The sequence below is a fragment of the Miscanthus floridulus genome, chromosome 1 (genome assembly GCF_019320115.1).
Source record: "Miscanthus floridulus cultivar M001 chromosome 1, ASM1932011v1, whole genome shotgun sequence".
In the NCBI taxonomy this organism is placed as follows: domain Eukaryota; kingdom Viridiplantae; phylum Streptophyta; class Magnoliopsida; order Poales; family Poaceae; genus Miscanthus; species Miscanthus floridulus.
This window is the reverse complement of record NC_089580.1, coordinates 24,405,737-24,411,736: the sequence shown is the minus strand read 5'-3', so window position 1 is coordinate 24,411,736 and position 6,000 is coordinate 24,405,737.

The following is a 6,000-nucleotide window of genomic DNA, read 5'->3' as shown; positions in this document are numbered from 1 at the left end:
GGAGTTCAAGTCTTTATTCAATAGGACTAACTTGCCACAGGCGAACACGATCAAGAACTAGGGGCCCTGGTTAACAGCAAGCAGCCTTGGCGGCACAGTTGCAGCAAAACAATGTCTGTTTCACAACTGAAATCAAGAACTAAACAAAACCCCAAACCCTAAGGAGAGCGATAGCTGCTAATTATAGAGTCTTGGGTGTCACCCCCCTAGACACGCCCCCTAATGGGCCCAAACACGATATACGGTCCAACGGACCAAAAGACGGTGTCGCAGCATCCTGATAGATTCTGGATGCTGACTTGTTTTGATGATTTCCATTGATTCTGAAGGTATTTTGATGTGAGACCACTTGGATTGGCTTCCTTATCAAATTAGCTTTCCAACCATATGTGGATCATCGAAAACAAAGTTCAGATACGTCCTAGGTGACCAGTTTAAGGTAGACTAGTCCTAGAGGCCGAGGCAGACACGAACTTGAGTTGCTTTGGACCTCCACCTCAGGGACTCAAACCGAATTAGCCTCGGACCTCCTTCTTGACATAGACACCCTTGCTGTCCTCCTACCCCTTCATACCATATGCCAAACATCATCATATGCATGGGTGTCATGTCCTCATCATATAGTCCCGGGTAGTAGGGAGTGCTTGGAAGAAAAAATCCTGAGTGGATGTCATGTCTCAAGCCTATGTTTAGTTGACCACGCTACGTGTGCTGGGTCAGTTCGTTGCGTGCCCTATGCATGTTGTCTATATCGGGCCTTTGGCTTCCCTGTTCTCGCATGGCCACGGCATCGTGCCACACTCACCGTCTTTGTGCATTGTGTGTTTCTCCTTTTCCCAGCATCCGGTCGGCTCTCAACTCTCATGCCTCGTCCCTCGTACTAGACCCCCTCTTCCCTCTCCTTTCTTTCTTCTTTTGGGAACATGGCCGCCCGCACATTTCCCTCATCGAGTGGACCCCCTCTTATCTCCACTCCTTTATTTCCCATCCGCTCGCTTGTGCAGGGAGCGCACCTTGGCCATGTTTATCTCCATTGCATCAACCGTCTGTGTATCCCATTCCTACCGCCTCCACTTATGGTGTGTTGTGTCCCACCTCCAGTTCACCTCTATAAAATGCCTTTGGCCCTTGCTCTTCTATTTCATCCCCATTCATCTCACATTTGGAGTAGAGCTACAAGATCCAGTCGTCATCCGAGGAACTAGGATCGTCGGTCTGAGCTGATGGTGTAATCTGAGAAGAAGAAGGATCTGGTTTTCGAAGAAGTTCAAGTTTCCTTTGATTAGTTGGTCTTAGGATTCATGATGTTTTACTTCTCAGTCGACTGTTTTTGGATCTGTTGGTCATACGCCATATTTTGGATACTCATTATCCTGTTGTTTCTCCATTGCCCTCGTCTATCTCGACTTCTGGATTAAGTCTTGGTTGTATTAGGTTGCTCTTAACCATGTATCTCTAGATCCCCGTGTGGTTTAGCATTCGTGGTCATGTAATCTTTCATGTAAACCCTGATCTATGAAATGTAACCGCATTTCCCCTTTTTTGGTTCTTGCTTCGAATCTCGGGATGAGATTCTTTTTAAGGGGGGTTGGTTGTAACACCCTAGTGTTACGATCTTATTTAGCACTGTGATTTAGGCCTAAGTAAATTTTTGAAACGAGTTTCTTAGAATTTTTGGATTCAAAATGTACTTGATGCGATAAGCGAATTCCATGTGACTTAGTTTTGTGGACTCAAATAAACGCTCAAGTTAAATTACGTCGTGCGTAGAAATATTTAGGAATGTCCGATAACAATTCTAGCGAACAGTTTATTCTATTAGATTAAGCATGAAAAGCAACTTTTATAAATAAAATAAAATCCATTAATAAGTAAATAAAACGATATATATATACATACTCACGTGTTTATTTTGATAAAGCACGCTCAGTTGAAAAGCTTTGGTCTAGTGACATGTTTATGTTTACGTATAGACTCATTTTAGTCCCTAGATAAATTGGTAACGTACCCACGATAGCTACCGTCCTGACCGCTTGAATCACCCAAATTATTGTGTCGCACCGCGCCATCGAGTCGGTTGCTTGCTCTTTCTTTTTCCTTGTCTGCTTCTGTGTCAGTGCCGTAGCGCATGGAGCACGTGGCCCTGCTCCTGCCACGCCTTGTCCACTCCCTGCCTATACGTGCACCGGCACCGGTCCATGCTGTGCCGTGCGTCCATATCCCTTGCCCTATCCTTGATGCCGTCGTGGCCCGCTGCCGTTGTTGTCTCACCGGCTTGTGCACTCTCTTTCTCTCCCTTTCTTTTCTTTAACCAAGAGGAGGCGTTCCAGCTCCTGTCCACCATAGTCGCTCCTCCTTTCCCTGCTCCTTACGAGAGAGCATGCGCCGCCCCATTCTTCCTGTGCTGGAGCCAAGGTCTAGCGCCTTCTTTTTCCCCCACGGTGCCGCCGCTGCTCCTTCCATGTGTAGCCCACAGCCATCTCGCCCTAGAACTCTGCCCGGCTCTCCTTCACGAGCATCCGCGCGTCCCCTCCCTTCACCCTCTGCCTCGGTCTGCCACCATGGCCAGGCGCTCATGCCCCACTGCCTCTCCTATGCACGAGCTCCTCGGCCACGCTGGTCCTTTAGTGCCTGCCTTGGCAAGTTCTCACAGCGCCCTCGGCCCCGTGCGCAGCTCCGCCTCACCGCACCGCCACGTGGTGAACCTCACTGGGGGTCGACTCTTGGTCACGCCCTCCTCTTCGACCACGCCTGCTCCTATGCCTCACTCCCAATGCCATCCGCGCTGGGAGCCATCGATGCTGCCGAGCCGTGTTGCCGCAGTGCACCCGCCGGTGCCGCTCTTCCTTCCCCGCTGCTCGGCCACTGTACATGCGCGTGTCCTCGGTCCTATGCTGGACCCGCTGCTCTGCCCCTCAGTCACACCATTCCATCCAGCTCGGCTGCTATGGTTTGTGGCTACCGCCGTCGATGCCCCCTTGCCCGGCACACCGCGACCACCGCATCCTGGAGCGCCACCGCTCTCCTCCCACTCATCGAGTTGTGCACGGCACCTCCTCCGCACGCCACTGCTCCACGGTGCCCGCGCGTGTCTCCACCATGCTGCCGCGCTGCTATGCACCGGCACCCCTCCTCTTCTTCCCCGCGTCGTGCGTCCCCGCCGTGGCCGTGATTTGTGTCACCATCGTCCAGCCCCCTCATGGGTGCGCACGCGCACGTGAACCCCACAGTGTTTCCCCTCCATGGCTGCTCCCGTTCCTCTGCATAGCACCAGCGCTGCTCCACCTCCGTGCTCAGCCACCGCCGCTGCCGTGCATCCGCTACCATGCCCCACCGTCGCCCCGCGGCTGCCGCGTGCGTGCGTGGCCAGGGTGCTGTGGCCCGCCTCTAGCCATGCCACCGGCGCTCGCGTGCGCGGCCGGGTCCGCCGCTGCCTCGTGGCTAGTTTTCCACCGTCGTCATGCCCGCCCTGGCTAGGATTGACTGCCGGTCAGTGCTCCTCTGTTCCTCCGTTCGTAGAAGAAGAGGAGAAGGTGAGAAGGTTAAAGTAGAAAGCGAATTTTGGATCTAAATGTAAAACCTGTGACTAAAATGAATAGTGTTAATAGTCGTAACGCGAATTAGAAAGACAACGAGGCCTCTTTTGCAAATAGACGTCCGCGTTGGGCTAGCCTGCAGCCGTCGCTGGGCCGTCGGCTATTCTGGCCCTGGCCTGCATGGGCCGCGCTCGCGCCGAGCGCTGGGCCGGCCTATGGCCGCTACGGCTGGGCCGCATGCACCCCACCCGCCTAGGCTGCATTGCCGCTAGACCAGGCTGAACAGGCCACTTGGGCCGATAGGGTGTTGTCACCGGCCTTTCCATTTTTAAATACGTTTCCAATATAGGGTTCTGGTTAACTCGTAAAATCAATATACAATAGTAGAGGAATCCAAAAATTGTGAAAACCAATTTTGTTAGTCTCCTAAAATCATGATCTATCTATTAGCGTAAATGGTTCATTTAGTCTGAAAATATTTCCAGGGTTGCTCTAATTATTTTAGAATGTTTAATATTATAAAAATATAAACTTTTATGAATTGTGGTGATAAATGGGTAATAGTGTTGAATCTAAAATTTTTGCAGTAGGCTCCTAGCAATATTAGGTACTCACTGTAATTTTTGTAGCTCCAGAATAATTAGTTACTAGATTAATAATGATGTCCTATTTCAAATAAAGATTAAATTGATAGAACGGGATAAAGTAACAACTTGGGATTATATAACTAAAACTTTGGTTGGGAAGTAACGCCTGATTCGACAACATGGATACGTAGACTAGCGCATTAGAACTATCTCGCTAGCTTACGAGATGTAATCAGATTTCTAAGCATTTCGGCTATCGTACGATGATGGATCAACGGATCAATTGAAGGATGATTGGGAATCCAAAGATGGTGTAATGGTATTCTCTCTAGGAGATGATGCAATGAGATTTCTATTCAGTTGATGGTGGATAATCGGAAGATGCAGATACTAACTTTTTAATATATATCTTACCCAGGTAAACCCCTGTGCATAACCCATACTTTTCCATGGTTTAAATTATAATTGTGCATTAAGTTTTAAGGAGTTGAATAAAACCCACTTGCATATATATATATATATATATATATACACTATTGGTCTTACTGGTATGACAGGATCGGGTAGATTGTTATGCTACATGACTCCGGTAGAAGTCGTGTGATGGCTGTCACTCACGAGAGATAGGAAATATATTATTGGATTATTATCACTTAGAAAATATAAATGGTGAAAGAAAAAATGATGACCGGGCAGGGATATGATTTGGGTATTGGTGGGTGTAAGAGGTTGTGTCACCGCGGACGTGGGGCATGGCTTGGTTACACTACTTTTTCCTAGTCCATGTCGGTTAAGGACCGGTCATTGCATAAGTCTCGAGGCAAGTCACAGATTTATTATCCTGAGCATATACTTATGTTTGGATGCTTGGAAGACTTGTTGCTCTCTTGTCGTGGATCTAGGCTCTTTTCGGACCGAACTATCTTGATGGTTTTAGGGTTATGAGGTCCTTACACCGCACTGAGTCCGGGACTCAGGGGTGGGGGCTTGGAGTCCTAGTTTGGACGGGGACCTGGACACCCAAGACAGGAGGGTGATGGGTTGGTCCTGCTTATGCCCGGGGTACAAGCGGGGCGTGTGTTTTTAGGGTACCCAGCTGGGGGCATTGATTCACGAATCGCCGGGCAATCCGATACGGCTTGTTTTTGGGTCTAGCACCATAGTAAGAACTGAAAGATGAAAGATGGAAGATGGAAAAAGGAAATCCTGATTGCTTACCACCTGCTTGAAAGTAGCATAGATGCTTATATAGAATGGTTAGTTAATGAACCAATGCGGCTATTAATAAAAATTAAATATAAGGATGCACTTTTAGTAATGCTCCTGTATATGCAATAAACCCATAAGTCAGATAGCCTTGCATATCCTTGGAGTCTTTTCTTTCATCCTGTCGGGTAAGTCTTGCTGAGTACAATTGAGTACTTAGGGTTTTATTCCCCCTGTTGCAGGTGACAGGTGGAGGCTAGAGCTGACCTTTGTGTGTGGATTCCTCCTAGTGGGCTCAGAGAGGAATTCCTTTACGCTGCGATCATAGTTTTATTTATAACTCTCACTAAATATTTTATAAACAGAAGTTTTTATAATCTATTGTCATAGTTCATTTATCAAAGTTTCGTCATGCTATGAATAGATATATTTCCGCTGTAATTCCGATCACATGTTTATATTCCGTTGTTCAATTAAATTGTTTATAACTCTGATAATATGATTACATTCCATTGTTGTAATAATAAATATTATACTCTGATGTTGTATTAAAAGTGATGTAAGAAATGGTTAAGAATGATGTAAGCTTTATTCTCTCATTTATGATCCTGATGTAAAAATGTGGATTTTCGGGTTCTCTCCTGGGGTGTGCCCGATGAAACTGCGTAATT